The 13,201-nt window shown below is 44.1% G+C and overlaps 1 long non-coding RNA gene across 1 annotated transcript in view; it reads left to right on the forward strand.

Annotated features, from left to right (window-relative positions):
- Positions 1-12,015, forward strand: part of LOC310756383 — a 56,501-nt gene extending 44,486 nt beyond the window's left edge. Inside the window, exon 3 of the long non-coding RNA XR_014544840.1 lies at positions 11,712-12,015. This is a non-coding gene — a long non-coding RNA (uncharacterized lncRNA). The remainder of the gene's footprint in view (positions 1-11,711) is intronic.
- Positions 12,016-13,201: the final 1,186 nt, after the last annotated feature.

Below are 13,201 nucleotides of genomic sequence, written 5' to 3' on the forward strand. Positions count from 1 at the left end.
CTATCTCTATCTCTATCATCTTTATAGTTGATTATAGGCATCCGATGATAGACAGATGGCAGGGAGGAGATAATGCTTGGGGTTGGACTACTTGACCCTTTGGGTCCCTCCCAACTCTACAATTCCATGATTCTTTGCCAAGTTGGATTATTCTTCCATCTGGTTTAGTTTTGCATACACTTGACTAGTGGTGACTCTCCAGAATTCCAGACAGGGCTCTCTAGCAGTCCTACCCAGGAGATGCCAGGGATTGAACCTGGGACCTTCTGCATGCAAGACAGATGCTCTACTACTGAGCTACAGCCCTTCCCTAATTTGGTTTGGCTCTTTCCAGTCTAGGACTTGGCCCATGTGCCAAAACTCAATTACAGCGTGACTCCATACCTGTTTATGAGTTAGGTCTTACTTCCGTACAACTGTGCATAGGATTGCTGCCACCCGCTGGAAAGTTACTGTCATTGTGTTTGCCCAGCGATGGGGACCATGGAGGTCCAAGACATGGAGGTCCAAGAGGCAGCGCACCTCTGTCCCTCATCATGTGGTTTTGCAAACCAACCCAAGGAACTTTAGTTGCAAAAAAAAAAAAAAAAGTGTGGCAGGCTGCAAGTGCCACCCACGTCAGCCAGCCGAAGCAATCCTGACATGGCAGCTCTGACAGGCACTAATTAAACTGATCTGGGTTCTACGTGGTGTGATCCTTTGCTCAAAGGAAGGATGTGAAGCAGGCATAAAGAGCAGCACGGCGGAGGAAATGGGAGAGCAGGAGCACCTAGACGCATCAATAATTCAGATAATGCCAGCAGCAACAAAGGGAAAGAGGGACCAGAACTAGGAGAACAGAATATCATAAAGCTTTTTAATGGTCTTTTTCTATTAATGTCAGCTTGGTGACCATTTTTCAAGGGGGTGGAAGTTTTCCAAAACTCCGGTGGAATCTAGCAACGAAAGCTAAACTGCACCTCCCCTCCATGTGGTTGTAATTCATGGTCTTGGAAGTGGAATGTGATTGGTGCTGCTCAAAAGTGCTGCTCCATTTTAAGGAGGTTTTTTGTTTTTGTTTTAAAGGAAGCCTGGGGAATTAGTACATTCATGGTGAAAGAAACTGGTGGCCTTGTCACAGTGAGTGGTGGGTGGTTAAGAGTTTAGGCTGGGAAGCCTTTGAATTTTCTCTTTTTTATCTCGCCTTTCCACAGGCAGGCTCAAGTTAGCTTCCAAAAATCCTCTCCTCATCCCACATGCGACCCAAATCTACTCCAGAGGGTCCCACGGCCCTATATGGGGCATATTCTGAAGGTGGGGGTGGCAGAGGAGAGCAGAGGATGTTCCACTGTGCAAGTGGAAGTCTGATGTGCAGGTGGAATGGCCGCATTGGCGATACAGTGGTACCTCGAGTTACAAACGCCTCAGGTTACAAACTCCGCTAAGCTGGAAGAGGTTGAGAACTTTGCCCCAGGATGAGAACGGAAATCGTGTGCCGGCGGCGCAGCGGCAGCAAGAGGCCCCATTAGTGAAAGTGCACCTCAGGTTAAGAACAGTTTCAGGTTAAGAACGGACCTCCGGAACGAATTACCGTAAGTTCGTAACTAGAGGTACCACTGTAGCACATAATTTTTATTCTGTGCTGTGATTATGATGCATTCTCATAAAACTTTGGGGACCCAACATGGCGTTAATCCCAGATGGGCTTAGTGCTCTGCCTACTCTGCAAGTTTGCAGCAAAATAGTGGTCAGGCCCTGAGTCAATGTGACCACCAAGCATCCAGATGGACAGTTCATACCAAGTCTCATTTAAACGAAGTCTCCTTCCTTTAACAATTAAACTTTGAAAACATTTATAGAATAGATTCAGCATGAGGAGACAAAACAAGAATTGCTTTGCTCACCATTACCAGAAACATCATAGGCACCATTACCAGAAACCATTACCAGGCACCATTACCAGAAACACCCAGCCACATTCCACACAGCACTCCAAATATCAGTTGATGTGCTAGTTGAGAGAAGAGCTAGGTTATTGCAGAAACAAAATACTGCAATTTGAATTCTTGGAATATGCAGTTTATCTGTAACATGAACATTGTGACCAGATCCTTTATGGCATCTGAATAAAGCATCCTCCAGGAAGGCCCTCAGAGACATCTGTCCTCCTTGCTTTGTATAGGATGCCAAAGTAGCCGTTGGACTATGGTTGCTTCTTGTACTGCAATTGCTACAGTTAGGACTGGGCTGCCGGTAGCTGCTGTGTCATAAACTATTTAATAACAAGCATTACATATATATGCTCACACTTGCACAGGCACAGGCACATGGCTAATATACAAGAAAATCAATTCAGAAAGACTTGCCAATGATTTACCTAATCATTGCTCTGGGTAAATACAACACATAGCGGGTGGGGGGTGGATCTTAACAACTAGGATTGAATTCATCCCAAATATACAGGCTAAAACCGCTCCTTGTGTTCCTTTCATTTCCTATTCATGGTAAGTGTCTGCTGAGCATTCTGTCATGAATTCCACTGGGACTATGCATTAATCACATTGGCATTGTTAACAGAACCGCACAAAGGGTGTTTTGGTTTGCAAGGCAAGAGATACCTTATAAACATCAAGAGGTGGTGCCAACAGAAGGAAACACGATCTAGTCCACAGAAACCCCCCCCCTCTAAGTTTTATCAATTTTAATGATAAAATTCAAGTTTTGCTTGAAAATTCTTGTGGCCAAGCATTGGGAAGGGGAAAGGAAATTGCAGATTATCTGTTAATCTGATTATGCAGATTCAGGATAATCTCTTGAGTTTGGGAGAAATACAGTTGGCCAACTGTATATCACTATTGGACATCTTCCTCACACCCCCTCTCTCCCCCCCTTCACACCCTCTCTTCTCTCTCTCACACACAGTTTGTAGTATGTTTTGATCTACCTTACACCCATTATACGATTTTAGGCCACTGCATTATGCCAGTCACAGCACCCTAACATCCACCCAAAATATCTGAAACATTATTTTATTCAGGAATTTGCAGATGTCATATAGTCAGAAAAGCAGGTTGCCTGCCCTACCCATCCCAAAATAGTTGCTTCTCTCTCTCTCTTACACACACACACACACACACACACACACACACACACACACACACCTGCTGTTCTTTCTGTGTTCATCTGCCAGCTGAAGGTTGCCCACAGTCCGAAATAGGACTTGTGGGTCTCCCATGGCAGATGCTGCCACTGCTGTAGTCTGAAGACCCTCCAGACAGCCCAGGGCAAAATTTTTAATTCAGCATCAAACTTCAGCCTGAAATCTGGGAGAAAAAATGACAAGATGTCAATGTCTCTGAACCTATTTAGCTGTGCTTGAAACTTCACTGATCTGGATCAGAAAACTCCAGATAATAGGTTATAATTGTAAGCTTCCTCAGAGGCTCTGAGAGCTTTGTGCACTGGTTTTCATTGCCTTGAAGGTCAATATGACAGGGACTTTAAAGAATTAAACATGCTTCATTTTCACAGGAAGCTAAAGCAAGCAGCTTTGATAGTGACAAGAACTCCAAAGGCCCTGAAAAAGAACAAGGGGCTTGGCCCCATAATACCTTCAAGAGACCTGTAAGGGAATCACAGCTGTTTGATACTATTAATGCTTCTCACCCACAGGATATTTTCATCGTACAAAGTGGTTTCCAATTGTGTCGCTGTATTTCACTCTCACAAAAATCCTTTTGGGCAAACTGTCACCATTTGCATGTTACAGATGGGGAAATCACTGGGGCAGAGTCACCATTTGGAAAGCGAGTCTTTGCAGAAGTTGAGGCCAGAGGCAAACACAATATTACAAGCCACCATTCTTTTAGAACTTTGCTCCTTAACATGTAATCAGTCATAGAATGCTTTGGCAGCCCCAAAATAATTCAAGGTTCGTCATCACATTTGATGCAGACAGACTTGCAAAATTCTCAGGCCCAGTTTGAAATAAGAAATACATAATGGCGGTACTCTACCATGTTTTACTCAGAGTAGACCCACTGAAATTAACTGAAGTGAGTCACTTAGGCTGGTTAATAGGTCTGCTCTAGGTAAAACATAGTTGAATACCACACTTGCACATGTTCAAATGTGAGATGATTAGATGTCTGTACATATTCTTTAAAATGCACTCGTCTAGTGTCGGAGAGAATGCATTGCTAGCAAACATGGGGGGAAACGCAACACAGACCATCTTCTGTGAAAAACCCGTGAATTAAAAGTGTAGGTAAAAGAGATGCATGTAGGCAACTGTATATTTGTGCATGTATCACTTGTTTGTATATGGTATTGCCTATTCAGGAGACTAAAATATTATTATGGCTGCAGGGAGCCGTTCCTTTGTTAGGGTAATTGCTTGCTTATGGCCCAGGTGGCCGATAGTTGACATTCTTTCAATGGACACTAATGCCTGAGATATTGTCTGGAGATCTTCAGAAAGTGCTTTGAGAAAGTGACCACCTTTCTTAAGGGGAGGGGGTCATTTATATGTGCATGTAACACAGGGGAACCCAACATGATGCCAAGGCTCCTCACTCCTCCCAATTTTAGGCCTTTTCTGGTTTTTGTTTGTTTTGGTTTTGGGGGTTAGTTCAGAGTGTTGACAGCTTTTATAAATATTTTAGAGTGTCAGTGTTTTGCTTGCTGGTGGGGAGTGGGTTCTGAGCATCACTGGATTCGCTACTGTGAGATGAGTGTTTTCTGATGCCCATGAGTTCCATAGATTTCCAAATGTGCCCCTTGGTCCAAAAAGGTTGGAAATGACCCCTGGTGTAACATGTAGTTCGTGTCTTAATGAAGCAACAAAGAGCTTTCATCCTTGTGACATCTCTGCTGCAACTCTAAGTGTTGCTTGGGAAAACAGTCAAATACTGGCATATCAGGCTAATATTCACCATGTTCTGTTTCTTCATAGCTATGGGAAAACATTAAGCAGAGAACAACTGGATAAGAATGGGTGGGGTCTCTTGCACTTGACTAGGGCCAGTATACCCCCAGGGGGAGAAAAGAGGCCTTGCAGCTGTTGCACACTCTAATGAATACATTATTAATGTAATTTTGTGAGAACCTGTGAGATATGGGGATTAAAGTAGGGTTACCAGACGTCCCTGGTTCCTGGGGACAGTGTCCGGATTTGCAAATCTGTCCCTGGACAAATCCCATCCCCAGAATGTCACCAGATTTGCAAATCTGTCCCTGGGAAATGTGGCAGTAGCAGCCTCAGCAGCCTGGAGCCAGCCTGGTAGCACAGTTGGCTCTGGCTGGCTTCAGGAGCTGCTCGCTGCTGCCACCACTGCCAAAGGGGAACCAGGGACGTCCGGTGATACAGATCTCTTGCCCCCTTCCCCCTTTGTTTTGACTGATTGGGGGAGGCTCAGGAGTCACGGGCGGGCGGGCACTGCCCAGGAGGGGTGCAAGGTGCATGGTTTCTCTGCCAGGCAAGGTGCAAAGCCCTTCTTTTGCACCCTGTGAAACATAAATGTGCAGAGTTTTTTTTAAAAAATTGAGCAACAGCCGCCCGCCCGTGACTCCTGAGCCTCCCCTGATCAGTCAAAACAAAGGAGGAAGGGGGCAGGAGATCGGGGGAGGCTCAGGAGTCACGGGCGGGCGGCGCGCCGCTGCCCAGTTTTTAAAAAACTCTGCACATTTATGTTTCAAAGGGTGCAAAAGAAGGGCTTTGCACCTTTATACAATATGCATGTGTGCCCAGGGTCTTTTGCCTCACCATCCCCACTACTGACTCCCTGTTGCTACTCAGCTTAAAAAAAAAAAAAAGTGTCTCCAGATTCATTGAAAAAAATCTGGTAACCATAGTTTTAGACAAAGACACACCCTCACTGTTTGGGACTTAGCTATACCATCCTAAAAATGTTTTAATCTCGGGTCATGGCAATGTGGAGCTGGTGCAGACAGTTCTCAATGAAGTCAGCAGAAGGCAGGTAGTCTGTGTAGACTTTTTCCACCTCCTTTTGCCTCACCCTTTGCAGCTGAGAGGACAGACACTTCTGTCTCCGCACAAGGGCAGAACCGCACCCAGTTTCCTTCCTGCAGATCCTTGGAGGCGGCTTCTGAATCTCATCCTCTCTGGAGACATCACCACCACCACCAGCAGTATGTCACCTGCTGTATATGTGGCAGCTGATGAAGAACTGGCTTCTGGGACCTGAGGGGCCTCTTTGAATGGCAAAGAGTGGATTGTTCGATCTGCACAGACGACTGACAATCACTCTCTGAGCTGTCAACACTCTTGTAGTGCCAGTGGTTTTAAGCAAAATACATGAATAAAAATGAAAGGAAGCAAAGCATAATATCAAAGCAAAAGGAACAGGAGCGCTGTTTTATCACGGTCCCATCAAACGTTCCCTTAGAAACTCTTGATTGTTGAAAGAAGGCAGCTCCTTCCTGTTGGGAAAAGTGGGGCTAAGCAGTGGCACATGGAAGAAAACTACACGAGAGCACAGAGTTGGTACAGAGATGCAGGTGTTTGCAGCCTGCAAGCCATGGACAGCAGTCTGTGGAATCAGGCATGAAACTCCTTCCAGACTTTAAGGGTACAGACAACAACCTTTCAAAATACACATAGCTGAAAATTCCAAGGGGAGGTCCAGTCTCCCAGGAACAATATATGGGGGTTCTGTGCCTTCCACAACTGTGTGCTCTTCAGCCTCCCCAGATGTCGTTGGACTACAGCTCCCACCATCCCTGGCCATTGGCTAAGGTAGCTGGGGATTGTGGGAGTAGTAGTCCAACATCTGGGGACCCAAGGTTGAAAAACATTGATATACTGAGTGGCAGTGTCCTCTAGGATTTCAGACTAGGTTCTCACCCAGCTGTTCCTGGAGACGCGAGAGACTGAACCTGCAACTGAGCTAAGGCCCTTCTCTGAATCTCTACAACACTCACCAGTTTTCTTTGTCTGGGTTTTTTGGGGGGAGGATGTCAATGTCCCTCCTCTAAATCTTACGGGGGCACTCTGGAAGGAAGGTAGAAGCACACCCTCCGTAAACAATCGTATTCACAACACCAAATCCTCTTTGGGGTACAAACTTAATTTGATGATTATTCTGTCCAATAATTTTTGTAGGAGGTAGACAAGCTGTGGCACTCCAGATGTTGTTGGACTCTCATCATCCCTGGCCTTGTTGGCATTTGAAATTCAACATCATCTGGAAAACGTCACAGTGCCTATCTATGCACTATATTGACTTCTTCTTGACTCTGACAAAGAAAACTTGATGGCAGCCCCCCATGCAGGAAGTAGGTGTCTAGGCATGAAATAAGCTTGTTAATACAGGCAGGTTTTATCTCTTAATATTTTCCAATTGGTTTACTACTCTTTGGACCTTTCTTTTGAGTTACCTGTGCTCATAACATTTTTATTTGGTTCCCTAGAGTCACAATGAAAGGAGAGGTATTTAAGAATGCCTTATCTGTGTGCGTCAAGGCCCTAATAAGTGTGGCAATAGCCATGCATTAGCATGTGAGGGCATGCCAAAGAAATGGAAGTGACTGAATAATTTCAGTGTCTTATGCTGTAAAAATAAAATATGCATCAGAACCTGCACATTTCTAACTAAACAAAATTTGACATATCTAGCACTGAAATTCTCATAGTCATGTGCACTCCAGACAAAGCTAACAAACAGCATGGACCTATACAGAATTAAGGTAACTATTTTCAGTAGGCTTTGGATTGGATTGCTCGGTTGCTATCTTACGTACACATATGAGGAAGTAAGTTCCATTGAACTCAATGGTACTAACGACCAAGTAAATATGCTTAAGGTCGCAGCATTTGGCTGCAATCCTGTGCATGCTAACTTTGAAAGTAAGTCTCACTGAAATCAGTGGAACTTATTAATGTGTCAACGTACATGCAGAGGATCAAGACCTTACTATATCACAAAAGTTATTGCTCCTCAAAGAATGGGTCAGTGGTCAGACAAAATGCCATGCTAATAAACTGTTTGCTTAACTGTTCTTGGGTGATGGGGCTGACAAGCTGACACGAGGCTGAAAGGGGAAATCTGCCAAGTCAACACTGTATGCCTGAGGCTGATGCTGCCTCTGGCTCCCACAGAAGGCTTCGTGCGCACTGATTCCCAAAGCACCTTGCTTCAATCACAGAATGCAATCCAATGACCTCGTGGTAGCCAGAAAACCAAATAGGCCCTTCCTATCCTCGGGCAATCCTGATGGCTAGGTTTCATGTGGGTGGTGAATTTGATGCTGGCATAGGTTTCCCATAATACCTTGCAAAGAAAAAAAAACACCCATCCTCCTTTTTAACAGTGGCATTCTGTCAAAGGTGTGAGGGGAATTATACATTGTTCTCCTTGCTAGAAGGATTTTGACTGATCTTATGGGTGGAAAGGTCTTGAGCTTTTGTTGTATAGTTGTATATTCAGTTGAACATGGCAACAGTGTTGACGGTCCCAGCAGGAACTACAAAGGATAGCAGGTCGTTCCAAAGCTCTAAACCTAGTTTATGTGAATAAAAACCAAATTAACGAAGCACCATTCAGTGGCTTTGTAAAAGCAACAGGTATGAGAGTGGCAATCTAGATTGGGATCCTGCCTGGGTAGGGAAGGGACTTTAGCTCTTTTACTCCCACTGCCATCTCAATCTGGATCAGCTCCCCACTCCAATCCCACCACACCTATTTGCACTCAAAGAAGATACCCCTTTTGGGCCAGCCTGAATTAACAAGCACAGCCCTAAAGTGGACATGAAAAATACAGTGGTACCTCGGGTTACAGACGCCTCAGGTTACAGACGCTTCAGGTTACAGACTCCGCTAACCCAGAAACAGTACCTCGGGTTAAGAACTTTGCTTCAGGATGAGAACAGATATCGCATGATGGTGGTGCGGCAGCAGCAGGAGGCCCTATTAGCTAAAGCGGTACCTCAGGTAAAGAACAGTTTCAGGTTAAGAACGGACGTCCAGAATGAATTAAGTTCTTAACCCACGGTGCCACTGTATCACTTTTCCAGTTTAAGAAACCTAGCAGCATAGTTTCTTTTAATTCTGCTGCTGCTTTTAATCGCATTGTTGACTGTGTGCCACCATGGGCATTTGGTCTGATGCAACAGAATTGCAAGGTTAAAATGTTTTAAATAAATGACTAACAAAGATATGTCTACTTGAGAGTAAGACGCACTGTGTTCCATGTGTTAGTATTTCACTCCTCCCATTGCAAGGATCATCTGATCCTATTGTTTACTTTCTGTTCCGTGAGAAAGGAAGCCTGTCTGTGTGACTTCTGTCTCTGCTACTATTGTACATTTTTCTTTCTGCTCTGTCTTGCAACAAGACAGGTGTCTGTATGAGGGCTGCTCCTCTCATATGTGTTTGTTATGTTCTTTAATCTGTAATTAGTAGAAGTAAAGTAGGTATGCCCAGCTACCTCCTGACCTCCGTCTGCGCTGCTTTTACTCTGCTAGACCGGGTGCTCACAAGAGAGCAGCTATGAGTCCCAGAACACCAGGACCCCTTCCTGGGAATGCTGCATAGCTCTTCCAGTTGCCGGAGGAGGCCATGGGGCCTGCAGGAGTGTTCCATTACCATGGGGCTTACGGCATGCATAGGTTTGCAGGGCAAGTCAATTGCTTCCATGACTTTTAGTCAATGAATGAATTAATCAATTTGTGTTACGGCACCCCTGATTTGAGAGGTACAATCTTTTTGACAACCCTTCCTCCCACATGCCAAGTAGAAGGCACCCACAACCTTTTTATTTATTTAAGGCTTTCAGAGTCACTTATAATACCTTTAAAAAGACAACAAAATAGACACCTAGAGAGGAGCTAGACTGTGTATACACATTTTTCCAACAAGATCTCGGACATCCCAGTGGTTTCTTTTGTTTCTGAACCTCTGGACCAAAGCAGATCTTACTCTGGCCCAGAAACGGCTGCCAAAGCAGATATTAGTCCTTTTGAAGGGCAGGTCTTCCTCACCTGGTCTGCCACTGCTGCCTCTCACACTTTGGGCTCCCAATGTCCCATCATCCAGGACTAAACGCAGTCGGAAGAAGAACATGGTGCAGGCAACACTTCTGCCTGTGGAAGCCAATGGCATATCTTGACCTACTTCAACTGGAAATACAGCAGCTGGTGAGGGCACTTCCTTCTAATCTTTGAGAAAAGCAAAACCATGCCAGTCTTATGTAGCTGTAGCAACAAATCACCCTTTACTCTTGATGTTTTGACACGCTCATTGCAGAATGGCTGGGAATATGCTCCTGTTTCGGCGCTAACTCTTTGTAGATTCCCATCTGTGACTCTATGAATATTTGATGCCAGCGGCCACTCCACATACCCACATTACTGATAACTTTTGCCCAGGAGCTAGAGCACAATTATCAGCCGTCAGAGTAAGTTAAAAGAGCTCATTCATTAGTAACATCAAAGGAGCAGATACATGTGTATATATTTGGTTTCCTAGGTGGACAATTAAACAAGGCAGGTCTTCAGCTAGTCACTTGCTCTTTAAAACTACGAAAATACTTTAAAACAACAAAACACAGTTCAGTTGAGGGCTTCCATTTAACAAGCAGAACCGTCTCTTTACTGCCCCCTTTCTTTTTCTTTTTCTTCTCCCTCACCTTCTCCTCCCTGAATATTCATTATCTGCTCCTGTCCTGCATCATCTAAAATCTGTGCCAAGACACTCTTACAAGTGTAAGAACCAACTTCCAGAAACACTGCTTGCCTAGAGGCTGCTCAGAGTCAACCATGGAATTTCTCCGAATAAAACAAGGCAAATCATTATTTAGAAATGAACATACACTTGTTTTCAAAGGAGGGACTCGTTTTACAACGAGTAACATATTTGGCATTGGGTTCTGCTGATTTCCCTTTTTTTATGCTTGTGATTTTAGTCAGTGTGAGCAGCTTTGGATGAAAGGCAGATAATCAAGATTATATATATTTTCAAATAAAATATTCATAGAAAGGCCAGCTCCCAGCATCCTGCTGTACTGTAGAGTGACCAAGAAAGAGAACCCAGGGTGAGGCCAAGCAAAGAAAAGGGTAAACTATGTAGACATGAATTTCAGTTGTAAATAGCTACCACTGAGTTTTAAGGGGCAGAATAAATCAGGGTTGGAGAACTTGCAGATGTTGACAGACCACCCCCAACTCCCATCAGTACCAGCCAGCATGGCCTGTGGTCACTCAGCAATGATGAGAATTGTTCTCCAACAATGTCTGGAGGGCTACAACTTCTTGGGCGTCCAAGCAAAGCAATGGCAGCCACCAATCCTTATGCATTCCACCCTCTACAGAGGAACTGAGCACAGGAAGAAGAGAAAACCTAAGCCAGACAGGTCCCTTGTTGTGCTGTTTTGTTTGTTGTTTCAGTTTTGTTGAAAGGGCTGAGTACACACAAACATTTAAAGCACATGACTTTCTCCAAATAATCCTGAAAACTATAGTTTGTTAAGGGTGCCAGGGATTGTAGCTCTGCGGGAAATTCTTTGGGGGAGAATGCATGTGCTTAATATGTATTGTGTATGCAACCTAACCCTTTAGGGGCAAGTGAAAATGTGTGCGAGAACATGGTGTCTTGTTTGCTGGCTAATTACTTGTTCCTAGGCAGCAGACAAGAAACGAGGCCATTAACAAAAGACCTAGCACAGAAGAGACATGAGTATTGCAAACAAGTGAGATTTCATTAATGCTCTTTCAGGTCAATCTTCAAAGCAATCCACTGGACAAGCTATCAAAAGAAACCGACAGCTGTAAAGTACTCCCCAGAAGATCTGCATTGCTACCTTGATGGATAATTCTGTCTACACATACCAAAGCAGACGAAGGGGATCTCCTAGTGGCTAAAAGGAAGAGTGAAAATAAGAGTTACACTATGGAGGGGAAAGAACTTGATTAACATTGGTTCTTTGAAATTATATTCCTGTGATGTAACGATCAACAACAGAAGTGGATTCTGCAAGCTCTTATGGTTGCAGAGAGACTTATATGTCAAGGTTAGAAGAATAAACACCCACTAGTGTTCTCAAAGCTATCAGCATGAGTTTGACCAAACTGCGGGAGACAGTGGAAGACAGAAGTGCCTGGCGTGCTCTGGTCCATGGGGTCACGAAGAGTCGGACATGACTAAACGACTAAACAACAATAACAACATCCATAACTCAATGGTCACTGTCTGAAGATCTTACTGCCTTTCTCCATTTGAAATTATAACCTATCATACTTGATTGTGTTTGGGTGTCTGCTTGGATTTATGAACTGCCTATATTAATATACAAATCTAAATTAGGATTGATAGAGTGTTCTTATTGCTAACCTGAGCTGACATCATTTCTTGTTTTTCTTTGTTATATTTGCAATGAAAAATAGACAACTAGAACCTTGGCTCTGGAATACAGTACAATCCCATTTAAAATAGTAGGACTTCTCTGAGAGTTTATGTTATAATTTATGGTCTGCCATTCACCCAATATACAAAAAGAGTAGAGTGACACAGACTCAGCTTCCAGTTTTGGTAGGGTTTTCCCACTACCCACCAGGGCTGGAATTTTCACTCCTGCGCCTTTGCAATTCCATCCTGATTTCAGAAAGAGGATGGTACTACTGCTCCCACAGACACTAACTGTGGCTAGCCATCCCACAGCAGACCCCAGTGAAAACAAAAGAGAAAAACCAAAAGTAACATCCATTGATAAGTCCAGATGGCCAGACTAGACAGTCAGAGCTCTGAAAAAGAGTCGGCACTCAAGCCCCAACTCTCTTTCTCATCACTCCAAGCATCTAGTCAAGCCACCAGGACTCATAGCTAGCAACACCCTGACTATATTTGTGATTGGGCTACACTATGTTCATCCAGAAGTGAAAGGTAGCAGCAACCAAAGAAAGTCCTGCTTTTCCTAACTGGTATCTTTTCCGACAGATGCCAACAACAAAAAGATCTTTTGTTTTTGAACATTTAAAAGCACAACACTTTCTCTTGCAAGTCAGTGGAGCAGCAAGCTTCTGAGTGGACCTGAGATGGCAGTTTAAGCAGTGGTATAACCTGAGAGGTATTTTGGCTTGAAATTAAAACCCTACTTTTAATCAGCAATATTAACTGTGGGTAACACTGTGGGGTGAACAAAAACTATACTCTCCCACCAACACAAACAACAAGCCTTATGAGTGGATATCTCTCTCTCCCCCCCCCGC

The sequence above is a fragment of the Podarcis filfolensis genome, assembly GCF_964270895.1.
Source record: "Podarcis filfolensis genome assembly, chromosome: 2".
NCBI classification, from domain to species: domain Eukaryota; kingdom Metazoa; phylum Chordata; class Lepidosauria; order Squamata; family Lacertidae; genus Podarcis; species Podarcis filfolensis.